Source organism: Nelumbo nucifera, chromosome 1 (assembly GCF_055504915.1).
Source record: "Nelumbo nucifera cultivar China Antique chromosome 1, China Antique-T2T, whole genome shotgun sequence".
NCBI lineage: Eukaryota > Viridiplantae > Streptophyta > Magnoliopsida > Proteales > Nelumbonaceae > Nelumbo > Nelumbo nucifera.
In genome coordinates this window covers 213,855,532-213,880,969 of record NC_142649.1, presented here as the reverse complement: position 1 = coordinate 213,880,969, position 25,438 = coordinate 213,855,532, and the positions used below count along the sequence as shown (strand labels likewise).

Genomic DNA, 25,438 nt, shown 5'->3' with positions numbered 1-25,438 from the left:
CAACAAAAAAAAAACAACCCGAGGAGGAATAGGCCTGCTCCAAACTTCCTTAACTGGAAAGGACCACCCAAAGGGGATAGGAGGCTGAGTTAAGGTTTCAAAGAAAGAAGCACAAGAAAAGGTATCAGAGCTAGAAAGGGTCCAAAATCTGGTGTCTTCCTTAGTAGGGTTTAGGAAGACAATCTCAAGGGAGGCTAGCAAAGTTACCAAGCTATCCATGTCTGTATCCCTAATTGCCCTACGCAAGCCAAGGTTCCATCCAAAGCCAGAAGTGGAGGCTGAAGGGACCAAGAAAGAAGATATGGGTTCATTTTTCAAGTTTGATAGAGCATACAAGGAAGGAACTGGTCCTTCAAAGGAGAATCCCCGACCCAAAGTTGTTCCCAGAATTTTATTCGGTTACCAGAGTTTAGACCATACCTGATCCAAGGGGAGAAAACTGGAAGCAGATTGTGAATGGATTTCCAAGGAGAAGCAGCTGAAGCCCTTGCCAAGATTCCAGAATCCCAGTCATTGTCTTCCAGCCCATGAATGCTAGCCACAATCTTAGTCCACAATTTATCCCTTTCCAATGAAAACCTCCACAACCACTTCCCCAGTAGAGCCATATTCCTTTTCTTGAAATTACCAATCCCAAGACCTCCTAGTTTTTTACACCTAGTGACCACCTCCCAACTCACCCTATGATCTCTCTTCTCCTCTCCAGGCTCCCAGAGAAAGTTCCTTATTAATTTTTCCAAAAGATTTGAAACCTTTGAGGGGATCTTAAACAATGACAGATAGTAGACAGGTAGGTTAGCTAGGGTAGACCTAATGAGAGTGACTCTCCCACCTAAAGAAAGATAATTTCTCTTCCAGGCCGCCAGCCTCTTCTCAAACCTCTCCACTACCAGAGCCCAAAAGCTAACGCTCTTAGGATTATCTCCTAAAGGGAGGCCCAAATATGTCAGGGGCCAGTCCGAAGTTGCACAACCTAGCTCACCTGCAAATTCCCTTAGGTCCCTTTCGTTCACATTCACTCCCGCTACACAACTCTTATCAAAATTTACCTTGAGGTTAGATATCTGCTCAAAGAGTTGTATTGTCAACTTTAGATTCCGGATCCAATTGAAGTTCCCTCCTTCACAGAAAAGGATAATATCATCTGCATTTTGTAGAAGAGTTAAGGGAACCTCCTCCCTTCCTACTCTCCACCCTCTTATCAAATTCCTCGAGTCTGCTCTATGGATCAATCTCCCAAGCACATCAACAATCAGGGTGAAAAGAAATGGGGAAAGAGGATCTCCTTGTCTTAGACCTCTCAACGCAGGAAAGAAGTCAACCATAGTCCCGTTCACCAGGATAGAATAATGACAAGTCCTAACACAGCCCTAGATTCACTTACACCACCTGTCTCCAAAACCAAAACTCCTCAACACCTTCATCAAGAAAGACCAATCAACCAAGTCATAAGCCTTCTCCAAATCCAATTTGCAAACCACTCCCTTCTTCTTTGACTTCCTAAAGCTCTCCAAGCTCTCATTTGCAATGAGAATCTGATCGGTGATCTGTCTTCCCTCCACAAAAGCACCTTGGTTGGGTGCAATAATAGAGGGGAGCACCTTCTTTATCCTGAGAGACAACACCTTTGCAATGATTTTGTACAAGCTAGTCACCAGACTAATAGGTCTAAAATCCTTTGGTTGAAAAGCATCTTTCTTCTTTGAGACTAAAACAATGAAAGTTGAGTTCAAGCCCGGGTTTATTACACCCCTCCTGTGGAACTCCTCAAAAACTGATCTAAGATCATTCTCCAAAATATCCCAACAATCCTAGTAAAAGACCATTGTGAACCCATCTGGACCCGAAGCTTTTGTCCTATCCATTGAGAATATTGCTCCCTTTACCTCCTCCATATCAAACCCTTTTTCTAACCACTCTCTCTTCTCTGCACTTAGAGTCGGCCTATCCAAATTAGAGATGAAATTCTTCTTTCTCCTCCCATTTGCCACTAAATGGAAAAACCTTGTGTTTCTGTCTCCCTCCTTTAGCCACTTACACCTGGATTTTTGCCTCCAACTGGTTTCCTCCTTAACCAAGATGTCCTCCATTTGCCTCCTCAAAACCCATCTCAACTTCCTTTCTTCCTCTCCAAAGAAACCTCTCTCTTCCTTCAGGTCCAAATCCTCGATTTGCTCCACCAGAACTTGTTTTCTCTCTTCTAATCTTCCAAACTCCAGCCTATTCCACTCCTTTAATTGTGATTTTAAGTATTGGAGTTTCTTGTGGAACCTCATTCCCTCCCAATCAACTACCGGATTAGCTTGCTCCCACCACTCTCTAATCTTCTCAATGAAACCTGGATGAGTCAACCACATGTTTTCAAACTTGAAAGGGGTAGGCCCAACTCCTCTTAATTCCTCCTTGACCAACACTATAGGCCAATGGTCTGAAGTAATTCTTGGGAGAGCCCTAGAGGTAATATTGCCCCAATGTCTCCCTTCGAATTCAAAGCCTTCTTCCTTGAGACCGAGCTAGCAACTTCTTTCCACTTTCTTAGTAAATCATTTGTTGAAAAATCTGTGAACTCATTCATTGTCTTCAGCCAATGTATTACCCTTATATGAATCAACTCTACCATATTTTCCAAGCTTCTCTCATTTTCCGAGAAGATCCTTGCATTTCTTTCCCCCCATAATATCCAACAAACAACAGCTCTCATGCATCTCCACATAATTCTTGATCTTTTAGTTGAGCATTCAATAGAAGAAGAGGAAAACAAGCTTTGTAGACTAGTTGGATATGTCCACCTGCACCCAAATAAAGAAGCAAACCAATCCCAAATATTTTTTGCCAAAACACAAGATATTAATAAGTGGTACCCAGACTCACTAGCAGCTTTGCATAAAACACACCAATGTGGAGATAAACAGCTATTGGGCCTTTTTCTTTGAAGTAGATCACCTGTGTTGATTCTTTTAAGGAAAACTTCCCAACAGAAGCTCCCAACCTTCGGAGGTAGAGGTTTACACCACACTTCCTTGACAGGAAATGACAATCCAATAGGAATTTCTAGATGTATCAGGGCTTTAAAGAAGGATGCACAAGTAAAGGATCCGAAGGGAGACAAAGTCTAGATCCTACTATTTGTCTTTGTAGGCTCTAGAAAAATCCCATCAAGAATGGACAAAAGAGTTGAAATATTATCCAGTTCTGTGTCCCTGAGTGCTCTTCTCAAACCCAAGTTCCATGCAAACCCGGAATTTGAATTTGAGGAAACGAGGAAACTGGTAATTGGTTCATTTTTTAGGGTGGAGATTGCAAATAAAGCCGGAAATTGATCTTTCAAAGGGGTCTCCCCAACCCAAACATGTTCCCAGAACTTTATGAGATTACCCGAGTGCAAATCATACCCGATCCAAGGAGAGAAAAGAGGCAAAATATCTTGGATGCATTTCCATGGTGATGCTCTTGTAGCCATAGCCAGAATCCTAGAGTCTCAACCATTCTCTGCAAGCCCATGAATACTACAAATTATCTTAGTCAAACCTCCACAGCCATTTCCTTAGCAAAGCCAAATTCCTCTTCCTTATATTCCCAATGCCTAGCCCTTCATCCTACTTACTCCTACACACCATCTCCCATCTAACCCTATGATCTTTTTTTTCCTCCCCTGGCTCCCACAGGAAGTCCCTTATTAATTTTTCCAATTTGCTAGCCACCCCTACAGGCACCTTAAAGACTGAAAGGTAATAAATGGGCAAATTAGCTAGGATAGACCTGTTAAGGCGATTCTTCCTCCAAGAGATAGGTAGTTTTTCTTCCAAGAAGCAAGTCTCTTTTCAAACCTCTCCACTACTGGAATCCAAAAGCTTCTTTTTTAAGGATTATCTCCTAGAGGAAGACCAAGATAAATCAAAGGCCAACTCAATACTCCACAACCCAAAATATTTGCACACTCAAGGATCTCACTTTCCCCCATATTCACACCTACAACACAACTAAATTCCAGGCCTTTTTGCTATTTCTTCCCTCAAGAATGAACCAGTCTCATCCTTCCTTGTTCGTTCCATTTCACCTTTTAGGTTTGGTTGGAATTTAAGTTTGAGAAGAGGTGTTAGGGACACAGAATTCGCCTGTACTATAGGCTTACTATCTATCCTTGAAGGGGTATTCATTGAGCCTTCTAAAACAAATAGCAGAATCTAGACACTCACTCCCTCGAGTTCCTACACCTGTGCCTCCTTTTTCAAAGCATTGTTACCCTCTCATCCTGTTGGTTCTTCTTTCCCTGTTAAAGAAGTGTGGTGTTGACCTATACTTCCTAAGCTTGGGAGGTTTTGTTGGAAAGCCTTCCTAGGAAGAGTTAATACAGGGAATCTACTCCAAAGGAAAAAACCCAACAGCTACTTGTCTCCTCACTGGTGTGTTCTCTATAAGTCCGATGGTGAGTCTGGGTACCATTTACTAATATCTTGCCAGTTCGTTAAAGCTATTTGGGTATGGTTTACTTCTCTGTTTGGATGCAGGTTGATCCCCCCTTTGAATGTTCCAAGCTTGTTTTCTTCCATGCCTAATTGGCCAACTAAAAGGGCTAAAATCATGTGGAGGTGTGGTAGAGCTGCAATTTGTTGGATAGTGTGGGAGGAGAGGAATTTAAGGATTTTCTCAAATAGAGAGAGAAGTGGAAGAAATCATGGAGATCATCCACATTAGGATGATGCAATGGTTGAAAACATTGGAACTGTTCAAAGTGTTCTCAGTTGATGAGTTGTTAAGGAATTGGAGGGAGATTGCAGATTCAGGCTTAAGTAGAAAGATCTTAAAAGCTTGCTGGACTCCTCCACCTCTTGGATTCACCAAACTGAACTTTGATGGCAGCGGCATAGGCAACCCAGGGCCTTCCAAAATTGGGGGTGTGGTAAGGGGTGAAACAGGGAACTTGTTAGCCATGTACTCTGGGCTGATTGGGGTGGGAGACTCATTGAGGGCTGAGATTTTAGGAGCTATTGAAGGGATACAAAGGTTAAAGGAAATGAATATCAAAAAGGTGATTATAGAAGGTGATTCTGAAATTGTGGTGAAATGGCTAAAAAAGGACAGTGCTGTGATGTGGAAATACAGCAATGAAAAGAGGAAGTATAAGTGGCTAACCAAGGACATGGAAATTCAATGTACATGGATAAAGAGAAGTGCAAATGCATTGGTTGATGGTCTAGCTAGGCAAGGGGTAAATAGAGACACATTATTTTGGGCTGTTTTGTAATCACTGCATGGTCAGAAAGTTTCTTGGGTAGCTGGAGTTAAAGACTTTTTAGCTCCCTCCCTTTGTAATCCTGATTTTATATCATTAATAAAATTTCACTGTTACTGATCAAAAAAAAATCTGAAGAAAAGGGAGAGGTTCCCTAGATACAGCCACAATATCATAAATACTCGTTTAGTAAATCATGGATCTCACATTTTTCTCTCTTTTTTTTTAATCTTTTCCTTTTAATTTTAACTGGTTAAAATAATTCATTAATCCATTAAGCTGGAACCAAATAATATGTATAAAAATCAGACAAAATGGACTTGAGCTACAAACTTGCCTAATTATATTAGAGCTTTTGTGAACTTAGACAAGAAAGTTCTAACAATGTTTATAACCATCTTGGGGGGTTCTAGAACAGGCTTTTAACATTCATAGTTTCACCAATGGTCATAGCTTTATCTAGACTCGGCTCTTATGTATGGATCAGATACAAAGACCCCAAATCCCAAAATACCAGCATCACTAGAATAGGTTAGAGAAGCTTAGCAACAGAACAAACAATGACCCCAGTATTATAATAGCTGCTGCAAGTTGAGGCCATTATGCAAGACACCTATAAAAACTAATGATGAAGCACTTTTCCAGGCCAAAGTTTGAAACAAGAACTCACCTTGCATATTTACCATAGGATAGTTCTAAACAAGATCTCACCTTATATGCACGTTGTGAAGATGTCCTCTCTAAACGCTGAACAAAATGACAATATTTGCTGCTATTCTCCAATGGACAAGGTCCATCATGTGGGCACTGCAATTGGAACACTGTTAAAACAAGGCAGCTCACCAAAGGCATAACTAAAAGTATAAATAAATAAACAAGAAGAAAACATTAAGATAATGTTGATATGAAACTCACAGGAGCTACTACAAATGCACCACTTTTGAGACCCACCAAGTCCTTTGAAGCCTCATTACATGCATCATCAGATTTGTGGCATTTCTTATGAGCCATAAACAAATAATTAATACATCAGATAAAAGATCCTTGTGAAGCATAACAATTCAAGTTACAGGAGCAGGTTGCAAAAAGTTTAGCAGTCCTATCACATATTTAGATTAATCCTAAACAATGATTGTACCCTAAGAATAATTAGAGGGGAATAATCAACTTACCCTCTTTGTCATCCATAAGATATGAGATCGCATTTGAGATATGATGTTAAATCCATGTGGTGTTCCTGGTCAATCAAGACCTAGCCAAGATTTGGCACTTATTAAAGAAAACAAGTAAACAAGGAAATATCATCCAATGCAAAAGTTTAACAATAATCCACCATTACTAATAGTAAGTCATCTCATCCAAAAGGAACGTAGACCAACTTCTAAAATATTTGTACAATGTTTATTCCTCCGCAGTCCACATTCCTTCCACACCAGGTATCACGTCAACAAAATCTTACACATGCTTCCAAAGTTCAAAGAGTTAAATTACATGTACCATGGACATGTAAGGAATATGGGTGATCTTTCAAACAAGTTATAATTAAAGATTTTTTTATTGGAAACGGTAACTTTCATTAAGGATATCAATTAATTATATACACTGTCAACCACTCAAACAATGAGTTTTGACCCCAAAACAACTTCAAGAGTTACGGTACAGCCCAAAAAAAGTTTTCCCTGAAGGTCCCCTGCTTTGCCACTGCCACAGAGTTGGCTGACCTCTTTACTCATTTGAAAGCTACTCCAGCTTCCCTTGCCAAGCATATCATTTCCCTTATTTGCTGTCTAACATTCCATACCCCCACCATCATTGTTTGCAGCCACCCTATTAACAGTTTAGAATCCCCCAACTCTCAAAGAGTCTCCCACTCCTATGGGGACGTATAGCGTCACCATTCTGCCCTCCCCATCCCTGAAGACTCCCCCAACTCCGGAGGGTCCCGGATTACCCGTGGAGCTTCCATCGGAGTTTAATTTTACCCTTTGTTTGCAAAGTCTGAATACTTTATTTGCAAAATTCTGTCATTTAAAATGTTATTTAGTAATCAAAAGCAATAATATGCTTATGCAAAATATTATCAATATTTTCATAATATCTTCCTTTCTATGAAGTTGGAAAATTAAGGATGGCCTCCATTTCAAAGCAAGGAATTTCAAAGTCCTTAAATTTAGCTAGCAGTGCATGGGTAGAGATATTCACTTCGAGCACCTAAACAAGATGAAAACGTAGCAATAGAATTTTTTCAACCCCCACACCAGTTCTAAAAAGAAATTAGATCCTTTATTGTGCTTTGGGACGCAAAGAAGCATTGCACTTGAAGATTATATAACAATGTAAGTTCAGACAATAAAATGCAATAAAAATAAACAATCCAGGTGGAGCAGCGTAAGGACACATCATATACTTGGATAGTTGGATAGCATGGTACAGAAAAAGTGAAACAATAAAATAAATATTAATTAATTCAGGGCTTGAAATACTTTTAAGCTTGAAGATTATACCAGCACATCTCATGTAAGATCCCAAAGTTGGCGAACCATAGTAATTCTGTCCTTCAGCGATGGCACCTCCCCAAGCACATAGGACTTCAGCAAAATCAAGAAAAAAGGGAAGGATGCAAGATTTTATTGGTTGTAAAGAAAAGGTAATAGTGAATTGAAATTTAAAACCACCTATGAACCAAAATTTATTTTTAATATAAAAACATAACAGAATTTGTAGCAAAAAAAGAGCACAATTTAGAAACAAACCAGAAAATAGCCTCCCTTTCTCCAATACAATCAGAAGCTCCACAGCATCTCTAACGTAGTCCAAAATGAATCCCCAAATTCATTTCTTTGAATGTTAGCAATCTCCGAATGAACTTTGACATAATTCATGATCACTATTCCAATCATTGAGCATAATTCTTCTCAACTTTCCCTAGAATCTTCAAAATTCTTCTGATCATGTCCTTCCAAATGTGCCAACAACAACAAATGGCATATGGAACACAACTCCAGAAAAAACTTTGCTTTCTTGCTACCTTGAATGGAAAGTTTGATGCAGCTCAAATATGAAGAGATAATGTAAGAAAAAATTGCTCAAAGAAATAGGAAAAGGAAGAAGAGAATTGGGTAGAACTTTATTAATCAGAAATGGATTACAATATGAGACAACAAGATTGGGGACTCACTCACCCAAAGAGAGGACTCTCTCAACTCTCAAAGAAAACTCTAGGCTTCTCCAAACAAAGGAAAGAACTTGATGCCTCTAGCTTGAGATTACAAAACTTTATATAGAGAATAAAACTAGCTGTTGGAACATTAAATGAGAAGCTAGTTGTTGGAGAATTAAATGCAAAACTAGTTGTTAGAGCATTGAATGAGAAACTAGCTGTTAGAAGTTGTTGGAGCTTTTAATGAACTAGCTGTTAGAAATCTACTAACAATTAGGCATATGATTCTATGCTTCTTGGAGCATGATTGTGGACTGCATCAAGGTTATATTGAAAAAATCTTGTTGGATTATCTAGGCTGCCAACCTCTAATATTAAAGAATGAGAACAAGAAGCTCCAAAGAAATTTGGAAAGCTAAGTGAATTTCTAAATTCAAAGAGGGAACAACAGTTGCAGAGATCATGGTATTTAGGTTTTATTTTTCCATTTTTTTGGAATTCAGAGTAGTATTTACGCCTTTAAGGCAAAATAAGTTACTTTATTTCATAATCAGCAACAACATTCAAGAGATTTTTTTCTGTTTTGATTGGTACAATCAAAAAGCGTCATTAATAAGTGAAAAACTATAGGAATCCCACTTCATATCAGTGCAGGGTCTTTCCTAATGTAAATGACTTCAAAGTAATTCCCCAACCAAGTAATTTTTATGAAGATATTCTTGATGAATTACAAAGTGTTGAAACAGAGACACCTGAGTTGGGTCATAGAGATCAGTCACATACATATGATCAACTATAAAGCCTAGAATGACCGTTGGCATTACCCGATGTTGGTACAAGTTATCTGGGGTCAAGATTTTACAATTGAACCAAACAAGCCCCTTAACTACAATGAGAGAAAACTATTCAGAAATCCATGGCTAAAAAACATGTTTAAGCAATAGTGTAATGATTAAACCATCACCAACAAGTCATAACTAGTCTTTCAAAAAAAGACTAAACAAAAGGCTAATACTTCCCTGACATTCAGTTAGAAGGTTTGTATTTATGAAATCACTGTCACCACATCATGTTCTTTATAATGAATGCACTTTTTATCTTCTTATTGATTGAAACAAAATCCAACATACAGCAACCACAAGGTCATGCTCTCTATCAGACTTCTCAAGATTTTGAGTTAGTGCTTGAATGCTGTCATAGCTGTGAATAAGGGGCAAGTCCTTCAGATCTGTGCAAACACCAACATAAATGTATTAGAATTTCATTTAAACCAGCTCACATGATCACAAGTTCATGACAATGCCTGCAGAAAGTTGGATAGTATCCAAATAAATCACTGAAAGGAAAAATGAGATTAGTTAGTTGTCAAGGAGATGCCTATGCAACAAAAATCACAAGGCAGGTGCCTCATTACATTAGAATGTATGTTGTACATTCTATTGAAACTTATATATTAAATAATTAAATACTTATATTACATTATAATGCTATTTTGGAAAATGTTGAAACTAAGGCTGCGTTTGGAAAGGAGGTAAATACAAATTTGCAGTGTAAATTAGCATTCTACCGGTTTTGAAAAATGCAAACTGGTTTGCTTTTGTATGTTTGATTTACGATCTTCACGTTTGGCAGCAAGATGCAAAACAATCGGTGTGATTTTGCTGGCATTTGGAAACTTACACCGATATAAAAAAGCGTTAGACTGTTATCATACCAAATTTTAAGACCTTTTGACTATTAAATAGCAACTCTTACAACCTGCCCGTTAGAAGACCTCCAACCTACCCAGTAGCCTGCTTGCATCTGTTGTAAAACCAGATACCGGTAGTGGAGAGAGGTTGGGACAAAAGAAAAAGAGATTGGTAGCTTTAGATGATATGGCTTTATGCTCAAAGAGATTGCTGGACTGAAATCCTACTAATAAGTTTGTACTAGATTGGTAGATGTACATAATAAGCAAATAAATGCAAATTAATGGAGGAGACTATAGTTTAGATTCCACCAAAAAAAGAAGAAATTGTCAATTTGCATGCATTATGAACAACATGCTAGAAAGAAGTAAGATAATGATTGTTCTCACAACAATATAATAGACATTAATAAACATCATACCATTGCTAAGACCCAACAAAAAAGATTAAACTAAAGCTGATTACTATACTTGTTCCATATAATAGAAAGAAATCAAGGTGGCCCCACCCATTCACCATGATTATTTTTCTTTCTTGGATCATCCAGAATGAATATGTTGGGGATGTGGACAATAATTAACTCATCTGTTGACTTTATCTCTATGGAGCAACAGTATGAGAACATCCCCTGTCCTCAACAAAAAAGGGTATTTTGCTATTTGAATATATATATAGCATGTAGACAATTGAAGATAATAGAAGTTAAATATTTAAGATGTAATTAGAGAATGCAAGCATGAGATCTATGATAGATACATCTCAAAAGTTAAATAAAAGACGATGACAAAGAGCTAGCTAGATTTGATTAGTTTAAACCTATGCTACTAGAGTCATTCCCAATAGATTTTGTTGGACTCTTTTCTCCCCCTATTCCCACCAACACACAAGGTACTTAATGTATCAAGGTGGTAGCCTTGAATTCAGGTGGACCAACAATACATGACATTTCAACTAACACCTCCTATATATTGGAAATAACCGTACCTTCCTTTTAAGTAGCTCTCTTTGTTTCTGTCTATCTTTTATTTCTTCAAGAGTGATTTAAAGTTGGAAATCATTCACAAGATAGTTTACAGCTCCAAGAAAATACTATAAGTCATGGATTCCAGATTAGGCTCTTCTTGTAGGAATACCAAATACAAGCAGCACATATAGAGAGGTATCTTAAAGTGAGATACATGAATTAAAACACACACACACACACACACACACACACAGAATGCTAATAAAATAGGGCATTCTCACAAAGTCAGATTTGCATTTGTCAACATTCATAATGAGGTATCAAGGGATAACCATCTTAATACAAAGGTGTATTATGGATTCTAGTTTTTGTATTTCAACTTTTCAATTCAGCCATCATTTCCCAACTAGGCCAGAGTAATTCTCCAAAGATGAAAATAGCCAAAGATTGGGAAGTTTAACATGGTCCTGATGGCCAAGTGCCTCCAAAACTCACTTGCCACTTAGTGGATGGAACTCATATATTAATAATAGCTTATGTAAATCACACAGTGAAGTTCCTTTCAAATGGATGAAATTCATCAACATATGAAATCACTAACAGTACAGTTCATGGAATGATTTGGCTGGAAAACATATGAAAAGTTCTATCTATGTATGGTGACAAGATTTAGTGGTGTGAGTGGGTGGCTAGAGAACATATGAAAAGTTATATCTGCATTGTAGTTTCCTATCCCTCATATACATCTTTTAGCATTTACTCCATAGGTACTGTTAGAAGTTCCACTTAGAAATTAGTTCTTGCTAGTTTCTAGCTGAAGTTCTGTGCTTTAAGTGGTAAGAAGTTCCGGTACTCATCAAAATGACCCACTCATACACCAATAACCTTCCGGTTACTAACTAAATATTTTCATCATTGAATCCTATTGGAAGGCCTTAAGTGGGTTATCTCTTCAACTCCTAAACATGTCAAAAAATGGTTGGTCCATGATTGTCTCAGTGCTCCTTGCTTTTTTATTAATTGGATATGAATTATATCTGGCCAGTCTCAAGGTATGGAAAAAATTAAGTCAATTCATCTACCAAAACAAACTTCAGTTGCCTTTGTTCAATCAGTGTCCACAAGATCCATGATTTCTCTAATTTGCCAAGAGTTATAATTGGTCACCAGTTAACAGTTGCCTTCTGAACTCTAAACCATGTATCCTTCAAGGTTCAGTCTCTATCTAATAGGCAGACACCATGACTAGTTGTGACTTGTGAGAAAAACAACCTCCATATTCTTTTGACTCCAGACAGTTCAAGCCTAACCAAAATGCAGCTCGTTTAGAACCCAAAAGAAAATTCCAATAAATTGTTTGTTTTCTATATAACATGATGAATCAATAACCAATACAGATGTTGCAATCTGAGTTATTGACCCCACTTGAATCCCCATTTCTGTGAAATAACCCACCAGCAGGAGTATATATATATATATATATATATATATATATGGAACCCAGACTGGTCTCTGGTTTCCCTAATTTTTGATTGGTTCAACCCAATCTAAATAATTCTAGGCTGCATGATCTAGTTTTAGAATCTTCATATACAAATCCAATGGATGGATTGGTATCCCTTCCTCCCCTCCCTTGAAAAAAATCTCAAACATTTCCATTTGGAAGGATCTCATATGAAATCTTTGACATTTTTCTAGTTGGTTTCTTCTGCTCAATCCAAACAACCATCCAAAAACTTTAATCTATTTATTTTCTTATTTCCACTTTCTCCCCTCTCTCCTCTTGTATGTGGCATTCAACTAGTTCTCAGTAAAGAAAATGGTCATGCAATTCTAGATGGACCATCAACAGTAGAAGCCACCAAGAACAACTCAATGTGTTAAATATGGCAAAAGCAACCCCCCTGAAAAATATGGGAGTTTAATTCATTACTTTTTGTTTGCTAAAGAAAATCAAATTCAAGCTTTTATGGCAAGACCATCCTATTACATCCCCAAAGAAATATATTTAAATTTGCCTATGGAATATACCAGTACCAATAAGAATATACAATCAATGAACATCAACAACCATAGACAAATGCATCAACATTTGAATGGAACAACCCAACTTTCAGCAATCACCTAGTAGCCATTCACTGAAACTTGCTGAAGAATACTATACCATAAAAAGCAAGTCAAAGATATCAAAAAAGATGGGAAGATAAACTAAAAACAAAGCAACAAGAATATGTCATTTAGACTTCTCTTAAAATCAAATTGCAACAACAATTGAATGAGTTTGTAACAGTTTGTAGCAGTTGTATATATCGATTTATAAGATCTGGCTAACAATTAATAAATACCGAATACCAATGCTAACACAATACATGATAAATGCAATAAAATTTTACCACGACTATTGATTTCCTATTGTGCCACATGTAAGTATTAACAAAAAAACAATACATATTGATACTCTGAACTTTTGGGTTAACATTGGATTGGATTGTTGTAGGATCAAATTGTTAATAAACTAATCCAATCCAACAAATAAAGGTTTATCTAGAGTGGTCCAATTCAATCTGATAAGCATAATGGATTATCAAAATCCAATTTAATTGGATGGGATCCGATCCATTGGCATACCGCCATGTATTAAGGGGCATTAACCAATGTAAATGGTTTTGCTTAAACCTGATACAAAATCTAAGACTATGGCTGCATTTGGTTATAGTACAAATTCCATTTGCACTGGTGTAAGTAAATGCATGTGAATGCAAAAGAGTTGAGAGTAAATTCTAATTTACTTTTACTTCAGATTTGACTTCTCTTATTTGTACGTGAAAGTAAAATGAAGTGGCATTCGCTTTAGATGAAAGAGAATGGAGGAAGGAGGGTTATTTGTCTAGGCATAAGGTAGGATGCAAGATAATACAAGTAAACTGAAATCGAATTCATGATAAATCCTTATAGTTTCTTGTCTCAAAATAAAATAGAAACTATTTTCATAGAAGCAGTGCATCCCAATCAAAAAAACTAAAATTTCTGCATGATATATCTGATAGAACATCTTATAACTACAACTCGTCAAACCACTTAAAATCTTACGGTATGAACTGTCATAAAAATATTTATCATCTTTGCAACTACCCTTCCATCTAATAAAGGCAACTGAAATGATGAGTTAACCCACCATCTCCTACCTAAAGAGCCGTTTTGGTCGGACTCCTCAAATCTTAGAAGCTACTATGGATGAGGGTTAATAGTTGTTTCAGTGTGACTCTTCAGATCTCAGAAGCTGCTATGGATGAGGGTAAAATATCCAGTTCGGACTCCTCAGATCTCAGAAGGAAGCTGGTGTGGACGTTTCAGACTCCTTAGATCTGAAATCTGAGAATGGGAAATGGGAAAATAGCCTTTACTCAGAGCACCATGTCAGTAGATGAAGGTAAATTCATGCCGGTGGACGAAGGTAAACTCGTTGCCTATTTCCCTCAATAGAAGAAAAGAGTAAGTTTTTACTTCGAAAAAATCGATGCAGTTTTCCACTCTCATATCGATGTAAACTCCAGGATGTTTGCAAATTTACATCGATAATAGAGGTGTTTTTACATTGTTTCCAAACGCATGGAAGTGTGGACTGGAATGAAATAATGCACTGAACCGGTATTTACCTCCTTTCCAAACGCAGCCTAATGGATCTAAAATACCATCACTTCCATGTTTTGAGAGGAATTTTTTTTTAACAGAAATGAAATTTAACGTTATGAATAAGTAAGTCCTCAAATAACAAATGACAATCAGTCATCAGTGATTCAGAATACTTTAAAATTTCAGAAAAAAATTAAACAATAGTCAAGAAGAAGTTCATAAATAATCATAACAATCAACATGATTCAATCAGAAAATGGTTCATTGTTCATTAAGTAACACTTTGTACTTTGTACTCAATCCAATATATGGGATATAAGGTCCTCAGAACATCAATATCTAGTTCTTAGGGAAATGTTTAAGAAGAATGTCATAGTGAATAAACAAGTGTTGTTACTTAATATGACAGCTTGTTCCTAAACAAGTTTCTAAGGATTTTCATCAGAAGAGAACCATGCAAGCAACCAGAAAAGGTATGTTGCTTTGAAACACCCACAAGTAATTTATACTTCTTTGTCATTTTCTCCCATTAATTATTGATCCTTCATGTAGTAACTCTATTGCAAATCCACTAACCTCAAACTTGACTTTTCAAAGAACTCAAAACTCTAACAAAAAAATTCCAAAAAATAATAGAAATAAAAGAAGACAAAGATTTATGTAGTTCAGCCTTGCGCCTAGATAACAGGAGAAATAAACCCAATTTTCACTATGAAAGAAAATCGAGAACAACACAAGCCTGCTGAAGTTTTTTTTCCCAAAACCCAAACCCTTGTACACTAGTACACCCATTTTCACTTACCTCTCTCTAAAACCTGAACAAAAAAGATGCCAAGACTAAAACCGGTCTCGACATGTAAAACCCTCCCATACCTTGTAGAATAAACCCTCATACAAGATAAACTAATTTTCTTTGTCAGTTCCCTGAAGAAATCCTATTTCAGTCAAATAGGGAACCCACCTTTGGAAAGCCGACCAAAAGCAACATAATACATCTTTCTCTATGAAAGTCAACTTATGCACCATGTTTGGATGACACAAAAAATAAGAGATGACTCAATTAACTTGCTCTCTAGTACTTATGGTGCATATAGACACCCAGAAATGGTATAATCTTTCTTAGGCAACACACCAACCTTGTGATCAAGAATGGCATCTTTTTGGAAGCTAGAAATGTACTGCTACACAAGATAAACAAATATAGGCATTCCATGCCATAACTGCCAAATTATCATATGAAGGAGCTTCTTATTCATCACAAAAACTGTAGAGAACACTGATGTGGTCCCCACGGCTGTGGTCCCCACGGTGTTCGTATGACAGCACATGTAATCTTTGTTAGTTATGTCAGTGTTAGTCGGTAGTTATTTTAGACAGCTTGTTATTTCAGTTTATTATTGTTTTATTTGCCATGTAAGCATTAAGGGCAATTCTGCCCTTTCCTACAATTAGTGAACATAACATATAAATAATGAGAGAGTGGCAGCGGAAGATTCATACGATCTATCCCTCCTTTTCAAAACCCTTGTGTACTTCTGCTTTCTTCTTCTTCTTCTTCTCCCTCTTTCCTTCTACTTTTGTCAATCTGAAATCCTTTTGGAATCCAAGACTGACTGTAGTCTTGATCGACTACTTGGTATCAGAGCCTATCTAGGGTTTCTCATGTGTGTCTAGTCCAGCCGACCACATGAGAACTGTCTAGGACTGGAAGCTTACAAAGGACTGTTCGTTGGCTGATTCTTAGAGGTTACCAGAAAGGTTTAGCAGCTGTCCGAAGGCTTGTAGAGTGTTTTGGTAATCAAGAAGAATCAGAGAAGGTTAGGGTTCAGGCCACGATTGAAGGTAGCGATCAGAGTTTTCTGGGTAAGTTTTTATTTTTCCCTTGAGATTGTTGTCAGTCAAGATAGGTTGGACCTATCTGGGAGGAGCGGCCAAACTCTCCTTTATTTTCTCAGAGGCGATCAGTTTTTTTAGGGTTTGTCATTAACCCTACGGCCAGACTTGACTGTGAATCCTTTGGAAGGTGCGGCTGAGCACTGTTTATGTTCTCACAAAGGTTTTCCTAACCCTACGATTAAAACCCTAATTCTGCTCAGCATTACAGGTTGTTTTCTAAGTGGTTTCTAGACCTGTTTCGGCTTCTGAGCCTGTTTTGGGGGTGAGAACTGTTATCGGACTGATTAGATTCTGACTGCCAATTGGTTTCAGATCAGATCTGAACTGATTTCATACAGATTTCTGACTGTAATCAGTTATTTAAGCATTGTTTTCTATTGCAGTAGCCCTAATAGTTCTTAATTACTGATTCTTAACCAAGAATGGAGTTCAAAAATCAGGGGGAAGGTGTCTTTAGGAACAGTAGTTCTGGTAATATGTCTGAGACTATGTTTCAGATTACAACTGTGAGATTTGACAGATCCAATTACTTGGAATGGGCCCAATCGGCCATGATGGCTATTGGGGGAAGGGGAAAACTTAGCTACCTATTGGGAGATGTGAAAGAACCTTCCAAGGAGGACCCAATGTATACCAAGTGGGTTCAAGAGAACTACTTGGTTATGACATGGCTGTGCAACTCACATATCAGCCGAAATTACTTGTGGGCAAAGACAACCAAGGAGATATGGGATGTCATGAAAGAGACCTACTCCCAACCCCTTAATGTTGCTAGAGCCTATGAACTGAAGTGTGAGGTAAATAACCTCAAACAAGGAGAGAAACCAGTCTCTGTTTATTTCTCTACCTTGAAATCTCTGTGGCATGAAATTGACCATCTGGAGACTTGAGTGGGAAAATCCAAAAGATGCACAGACCCATAAAAAGCAAGTCGAGACCAATAGGGTGTTTGAATTTCTGGCTGGCCTGAATTCTAATTATGACATTGTGAGACAGCAAATACTGACAAGAGACAGTGTGACCTTATCTCAAGCCTACTCCCTGGTGCATAGTGAAGAGACTAGAAGAAAGGTTATGATGCAGCATCAATCCTTCCCCCCAGCCCTAGCAGCAGTTAAACCTAAGTTTGGGGGTGATACAGAAAGGGACATGAAGAAGGAAGATAAACGGGATCTAGTATGTAAACATTGTAAGAAACCCAAGCATACAAAAGATACATGTTGGAAGTTGCACCCTCATTTAGTCCCAGCAAAACTAAGGAATAAAAGGGGTAATGCTCATATGGCTGTGAATACCGATTCTGCATCCTCATCGGGCACAAAAGGCACGCCCCTAGATACCTTAGCTGCTATTCAGGCTGCCCTAATACAGTTGGAAAATGAGGTTGGGAATTCAGCTCAGTCATCTCAATCACCATCAGCCCCTGCCACATCAGCATTTGTTCATTCAGGTACTCGGGCCTTAGCTTACCATGCTTCAGCTCCAGGTAACATTGAACATTGTTGGGTAATAGACTCAGGTGCATCTGACCAAATGACTAGCTTGCCATCACTGTTCACTACTTATCATTTATCTTCTGGTAGAGATAAAGTATCCATTGTTGATGGCTCCCTTGTTCCCATTTCTGGCAAGGGTGACATCAAGTTATCTGATACTATCTCCTTATCCTCAGTCTTGCATGTTCCTAAACTTGATACTAATTTGCTTTCAGTCAGTAATATTACAAAACACCAGAACTGTTCAATAACATTTTTCCCTGACCGATGTGTTTTTCAGGACTTGGAGACGAGGAAGGTGATTGGGACTGGCCGTGAGATGAATGGGATCTATCTTCTTGGAGAGAGTTCACATTGGAAAGAGCCTATGGATAAGAAGTCTTTTGTCTCTCAGTCTATGAGTCCGGTTATGCTCTGGCATAATCGGTTAGGTCATTTATCTTTTCGGTCTTTGAAGAGTTTGTTTCCTACTTTGTTTGAGTCTGTTAAGATGTCAAATTTGAGATGTGAGAGTTGTGAGCTTGCCAAACATTGTAGAACATCTAATTCCTTGAGTAATAAAAGAAGTAGTAATTCTTTTGATATTGTGCACACCGATGTTTGGGGCCCGTATCACATCCCTTCTATGGGGGGGTACAGATATTTTCTATTGTTTGTTCATAACTATACCCATTTTTCTTGGGTCTACCTTATGCATTCTCGAGATGAGGTTCCCGCTCTGACCCAAAACTTTCATCAGATAATTTTAACCCAGTTTGGGGTCAAAATCAAAATCCTCAGAAATGATAATGCAAAAGAATACTTTGCCAAGCCACTGACCTCTTATCTACTCGATCATGGGGTTATTCACCAGAGCACTTGTCCTCATACACCACAGCAGAATGGGGTTGCCGAGAGGAAGAATAGGCACATTTTGGAGGTGGCTAGAAGCATTATGTTTACCCCCAATGTGCCTATCCGTTTCTGGGGTGATGCTATCCTCACGGCAGTGTATCTCATTAATCGGGTTCCCTCACGGGTTATTGACATAAAGCCTCCGTTTACCCTTCTATACCCAGACGAGGAGTTGTTTACTGTTCATCTTAAAACCTTTGGTTGCACCTGCTTTGTTCAGATTCTTGGACCTCATCATTCCAAATTTGACCATAAGGCCTCCAAATGCATTTTTCTCGGTTATGCACAATCTCAAAAGGGTTATTGCTGCTATGATCCTGTTTTGGGAAGGATATTTGTTTCGATGGATGTCACCTTCTTTGAGGAGGTACCCTATTATCCTAGGGCTTCTCCTCAGGGGGAGAGTAATGAGAATTTGGGTCTTTTTCCTCAAGGGGAGCGCAGTGAGAGTGGGGTTAACTCATCTGAGGTTCCTTTACCCATTCCATTGAGTGATGAGAGTTGTCAGAGGGATCAGGAGTTGAAAGTCTATCACAGGCGATGGAGGCAGGTTGATTTCGGTCATCATAGTCCAGGCCAGTCCCAGTTCCTTCTGCGGATCCAGATCCAGGTACTACAGTCTATCAAGTCCAGGACCCACTGAGATACCTTCCACTGTTGCTACTTCCCTTCCTTCGGATGACCTTGACCTCCCTATTGCGGTCCGTAAAGGGAAACGGCGTTGCACCACATCCACAACTCACTGCATTTCCCAATTTCTATCCTATGATCGTCTGTCTCCTTCTTACAGGTCCTTTCTTACTTCCATTGCTGATATTCCTATCCCTAGAACAGTGCAAGAAGCTTTATCAGTTCCTAAGTGGAAAGATGCAATGAAAGTTGAAATGGATGCCCTTTTGAAAAATAATACTTGGGAGCTAGTTAACCTACCCAAAGGAAAGAAACCGGTTGGATGTAGATGGGTATTTACTGTGAAACATAATGTTGATGGCTCCATTGAAAAGTACAAAGCCCGGTTGGTTGCAAAAGGATTTACTCAGACTTATGGTATAGACTACTTTGAGACTTTTGCCCCAATAGCCAAGATGACCACTATTCGAGTTCTATTAGCCCTTGCAGCAAGTTACTCTTGGCCCTTGTTCCAGATGGACGTTAAAAATGTCTTTCTGAATGGAGACTTACAGGAAGAAGTCTACATGCAGTTGCCTCCTGGATTTTATGATGCAGAGATAGGTAAGAAGGTTTGCCGACTGAATAAGGCATTGTATGGACTAAAGCAGTCCCCTAGAACTTGGTTTGATAGATCCAAACTAGCCCTTGGAAAATTCGGCTATGTACAGGCCCAGTCAGATCATACATTGTTCGTTAAAAGAGTGAACTCTTCCTTGACCTTGCTTGCTGTATATGTGGATGATATTGTAGTGACAGGGAATAATAATAGTGAGATTGAGTCCCTCAAACAGCTCCTTCATCAAGAGTTTGAGGTGAAAGATCTTGGTGCATTGCGATATTTTTTGGGTATTGATGTTGCTAGATCTAAACAAGGGATCTTTATTTCTCAAAGGAAGTATGTTCTAGATCTGTTGGCGGAAAGTAGAAATTTAGGTGTCAAGCCTACAGATACACCCATTGAACAGAATCACAAGATCAGTGCAGAGGGTGGAGAGCCTCTTGAAGACAAAGTTATGTTCCATCGGTTGGTTGGAAAACTCCTATATCTCTGTCTCACACGGCCAGACATCAGTTATCAGTCAGTGTTGTTAGTCAATACATGCATTCCCCTAGAATTACTCATCTTCTTATAGTTGAGAGAATATTAGCATACTTGAAGAGATGTCCAAGTAGAGGTATACTATTCAAGAATAATAATCACATGAAGGTGAAGGTCTATACAGATGCTGATTGGGCTGGGAGTGTTGATGACAGGAGGTCTACATCTGGATATTGTGCCCTTGTAGGAAGTAACCTTGTCTCTTGGAGGAGTAAGAAACAAAGTGTTGTTTCTCGCTCTAGTGCCGAAGCTGAATACAGATCAATGGCTAATGGAGTGGCTGAAATCACTACTTGAAGAATTGGGTATTGATTATGAGAAGCCCTTGATGCTGTATTGCAATAATCAAGCAACTATTAATATAGCTCACAATCCGGTGCAGCATGACAGAACTAAACATATCGAAGTTGATCGACATTTTGTCAGATAAAGGGTCTCATCACAAGAAGTGTGTCTCCCGTATATCACCTCTAACATGCAGCTCGCAGATCTTCTCACCAAGGTTGTTCCAAGGAAAAAGTTAGAGGCAGACCTATGCAAGTTGGGAATGACAAATATCTATTCCCAACTTGAGGGGGAGTGTAGAGAACACTGATGTGGGCCCCACGGATGTGGTCCCCTCGGTGTTCGTATGACAGCACATGTAATCTTTGTTAGTTATGTCAGTGTTAGTTGGTAATTATTTTAGACAACTTGTTATTTCAGTTTATTATTGTTTTATTTGCCATGTAAGCATTAAGGGCAATTTTGCCCTTTCCTACAATTAGTGAACATAACATATAAATATTGAGAGAGTGGCGGCGGCAGATTCATTCGATTTGTCCCTCCTTTTCAAAACCCTTGCGTACTTCTACTTTCTTCTTCTTCTTCTCCCTCTTTCCTTCTACTTTTCTCAATCTGAAATCCTTTGGAATCCAAGACTGACTGTAGTCTTGATCGACTACTAAAGCAATGAAGCATCTATACAATGATGAAGTATTGCATTTTTTTATACTTCTTTGCTGTCATATTGCCTAACCCATTACATTATCATAATCTGTTCTCATTTTCATACTTCTTTTCTAAGATTTCCTTATCCTATTTCACATCACTATTATGACAACATGTAATGTCATTAGTTACCTTGTAAAAGGCTCTGACCAGCACGTTGCATAGATTTGGACGGCTCTACTAAATTAATTCTCTCCAAAGAACGAGGCCAGATTTCTCGCAATGCCCTACACCATTCTTTAATTAATCAAAAGGAAAAAAATGGAACTTGAAAACTACCAGAAAATGTTGAACTCATATTGATATCGCGAAGAATCATTAGAAAATAATCGAACCAGCTTCTCACCACAGAACCGAACCAGTACCAGAGCCAAAATCCAATACTCTAGCTGGAGAAAATCCCGGTAATCTTCTACGAACCTACAACAGCACCATTTGAACTTACAAGAAGTGAATTTGAATTCAAAACATTAACGAAGAAATAATTGTTTGTATTGTATTTTATTTCTTCATTTTACCTCTCTGAGAACTCTGTGACAGGCAGAGTATAGGCGGGCATCCGAGAAGCAACATAAGCTACAGTCTCGTCGTCTCTGTACTTGAGACCAATGTCACCGTAAGAAGTCTTGATCTTCCATCGTTTTTAGCGCTCCATGGACTTGAGAGGGCCTTCAACGAGTTCCTTTGAAGTGGAGGTGGCGAGCTGGAGATTAACGTCCTTGATTTCACTGAATGACTCAGACAAACTCAATACCTTTCTCTTCATATGGGGTTTCTCTTGTTCTGGGTCGAATTCGAATTCGAAATAACAACAGAATTGAAAATTATAAGAAAAAAAGAGAAAGAGAAAGAGAAAGAGAAAGAGAAAGAAAAAGAAAAAAAAAATAGGAATCAAATAACTAAACGAAAAATGATAGAAACAAGGAGAAAGCCTCAATGGGATGGAAAAGACGAAAGGCCTCTAAGGATCTTTTTGATGGCCCTGCGAAGTCGAACAGGAACGATATGTTTCCGCTCTGATTGCTTTGCTGCGGATCGAAGAGTTTCGGGTGTGAAAACCTTATGAGCTGCTTCAGGGATCAAAGCCGCCATTTTCAAATAGTTCGGGATATCTACAGTAGGGGACTCGCCGGAACTGGGGGGTTTAGTGGTAGGGCTTTTGGAACGGAAGTAAGAAGTAATGACAGGAATTGACCATCACTTACAACCGATTGAAAACTTATTACTAATAAAAATATTTTTAAATAAAATTGATAAGTTAAGCTAAAGCTGAGAGAAAATTCCAATGTCCTCGTTTTCAGATGGAAACAGAGGTTAAGATGCCTATCATGGCGGAAAATAGAGTGACCGATGTAGGCGAAGTAATCAGGATTAACACTGCCGGCACATACGAGGTCATAGAGGATGATGCGGTAGTGATGAGAAAAATAGGGTAGTATGCACTGCCAAGCTGATTGATCGGTGCCAAAGCCGTAGGCGAGGACGAAAATCTTGTCGCCGATACCGGCGACCCTGACATTGAGGGCTTCTAAGAGAGTGTTTTTGTTGAACGGGACCCTCTATCACTACGATTCTACGAGAAGCACTCCAGAGTTAGCCTCTTCTTCTTCTTCCCCATCTCCCTCTCTACGGCGCTCCTCCTCTTCCGAGTTAGGCTTCTTCCCCTCTTCTCTTCCTTCCTCTGCGGCAGAAGAAACAATTAGAGTTTAATCCCCTTCCGTCACGATCAGTTACAGTTAGGGAGCCTAGGTACAGGATTTGTCTCTCTCCCCCAAAGAAGACAACGAAGAGTAGTCTCCCTCTGGTGAATGATTTCTCCAGTTTATTGAATGGACGAATATTAATTAATCGAGGGGGGTTTCGCACGATCTTACGCTTCTGCTTATCAAAAAGGAGAAAAACCTTTCTCCATTCAACAAAGATTGCCCGCCGGAGTGAAAGAAGAAGAATTATTGCTTCTTTCTTATTTAATCCCTTTTCGATTTTTTTTTTTTTTCTTTTGTTTAATGGTAATAGAGTTATGGAAGAGGGAATTCACCGTGCCAATCGGTTCCCCTTCTCTTACTTTTGATGTATCATGAAATGGTTGGAATCGAAGGAAAAATCCCTTCGAGTCCAAACGCACCGAATCCGAACTGCAATTCAATACTGAATGGCGTGTCAAAATATTGATGGACTCGAAGAAAAAATCCCTTCGAGTCCAAACGCACTGAATCCGAACTGAGTGCCCGACCAGTAAATCAGTATTGTGGGTCGGCACGACACGGATTGAAGGCGGCCCGTGCTTGGGCAGCATGGTCCCCTCCGACTCCCAGGTCAAGGCCTGGGACAGTCCGTGGCCTGGTTCCCAGCCGTGCTGGGTCGAGCTATGTCGGGCCAGATGAACCGGGCCCAAATCAGGCCTACTTTTTTTCTTTTCCAATTTTCATAAATTAAGAAAAAATAGAAACAAAATAAAAAATAAATATAGTAGCATAAAATTAATATGAAATGTTTATTTCATTTCAAATTTAATGTGTACAAAAAAAAATACATTGAAAAAATAATACAATGGAGTTGAATTAATAAAATGATAAAATTAAAAATAAAAATTACAATTGGATTGGATTATTGGGAAATATTACAAATAACTCTCAAAATAAAATTGAAAATAAAAATTACAAAAATATAAAAATATGGATTCAACACTTTTTCAAGTTCCATGTCCATCATCCACATTTGGTGAACTATCAGTTGAGGTGTAATGTCATCCTTTGTCTTATAGCCTATTTTTTGCATCTAGTCAATGTAGATGCACATCTCCAAAAATTGATCATTCAAGTTGTTCTCCTCCGCTTCCCTATCTCAAGTGAGATGCTATGTCTTTAAACAAATAGCTAGTGCCACATTTTTTTTTTTTTTTGCAAGCTGTTCTTTTTCCCTTTCTAGGGGGATTTCATCAATCCCAAACACTTCACTATTCCCTATCTTACTAAAGTGAGAGACTTGACATTATTGGATTTTGGTGAGGGCGGATTTGGCCCTCTAGTGACATCATAAAACATGGCATCTCAGAGCAACTGGATGACACCCCAACACCACCTAGGCGATGACTTGCGTTAGCCAAAGTGGTAGAGTTCGACCTGGCAACCTGCCTCCGTCGACCTGGTGGAAATCTAGCCGACGACCTCATCCACAACTCAGGGCGGCTTGCAGCACCTCATCCAGGGCCAACCTGTGGTACCACGTCTGTATAGTCAAAGTGACCTTGTTGAGGAGCGGCCTCCCTCGAATGCTTGTCGACCTAATTGAGGTCTAAGTGGCGACTTGCGAGACGTGCTCGCCGACCAATTCTGCCTACATATCTCATCAATCCCGGGTTTCTCGAATCCAACATTTTCTGTTGGGTTGGTGATGGAAAGGAGGCTTTTCCCGAGTTTTCCAAAAGTTCAGGGGAGGTCTTTATTAAATTGAAACTTGAGGGGAGGTTTTTATGATTGTTAGAAACCTCAGGAGAGGTTTTTGTATTTTACCCTAAATAATAACATAAAATCAAAAATAAAAAAAGAAGATAAGGAAAAAACTAAAAATAAATAAATAAAAGGATCAAGAGTCCAAAAAGTAAAAAATAAAAGAATAGATCAAAAAAATTTTAAACAAAAAAAAAGAAAAGGTAAACACAACAAAAAGTAAAAAAACTAAATTAAAATTTGAAATACAAAAGGGGTAGT

At 38.6% G+C, this 25,438-nt stretch overlaps 1 pseudogene across 1 annotated transcript in view; it reads right to left on the bottom strand.

The window, feature by feature from the left end:
* Positions 1-22,968, bottom strand: part of LOC104604734 (rsm22-cox11 tandem fusion protein 2, mitochondrial-like) — a 29,263-nt pseudogene extending 6,295 nt beyond the window's left edge. The window contains exons 1-9 of the transcript XR_016081048.1: positions 22,688-22,968; positions 22,247-22,511; positions 22,075-22,148; positions 21,861-21,955; positions 9,524-9,621; positions 7,725-7,821; positions 6,406-6,485; positions 6,149-6,232; positions 5,945-6,040 (exon numbers count right to left, since the gene is read on the bottom strand). The product of XR_016081048.1 is annotated as a rsm22-cox11 tandem fusion protein 2, mitochondrial-like (transcript). The remainder of the gene's footprint in view (positions 1-5,944; positions 6,041-6,148; positions 6,233-6,405; positions 6,486-7,724; positions 7,822-9,523; positions 9,622-21,860; positions 21,956-22,074; positions 22,149-22,246; positions 22,512-22,687) is intronic.
* Between the last annotated feature and the right edge of the window lie 2,470 nt (positions 22,969-25,438).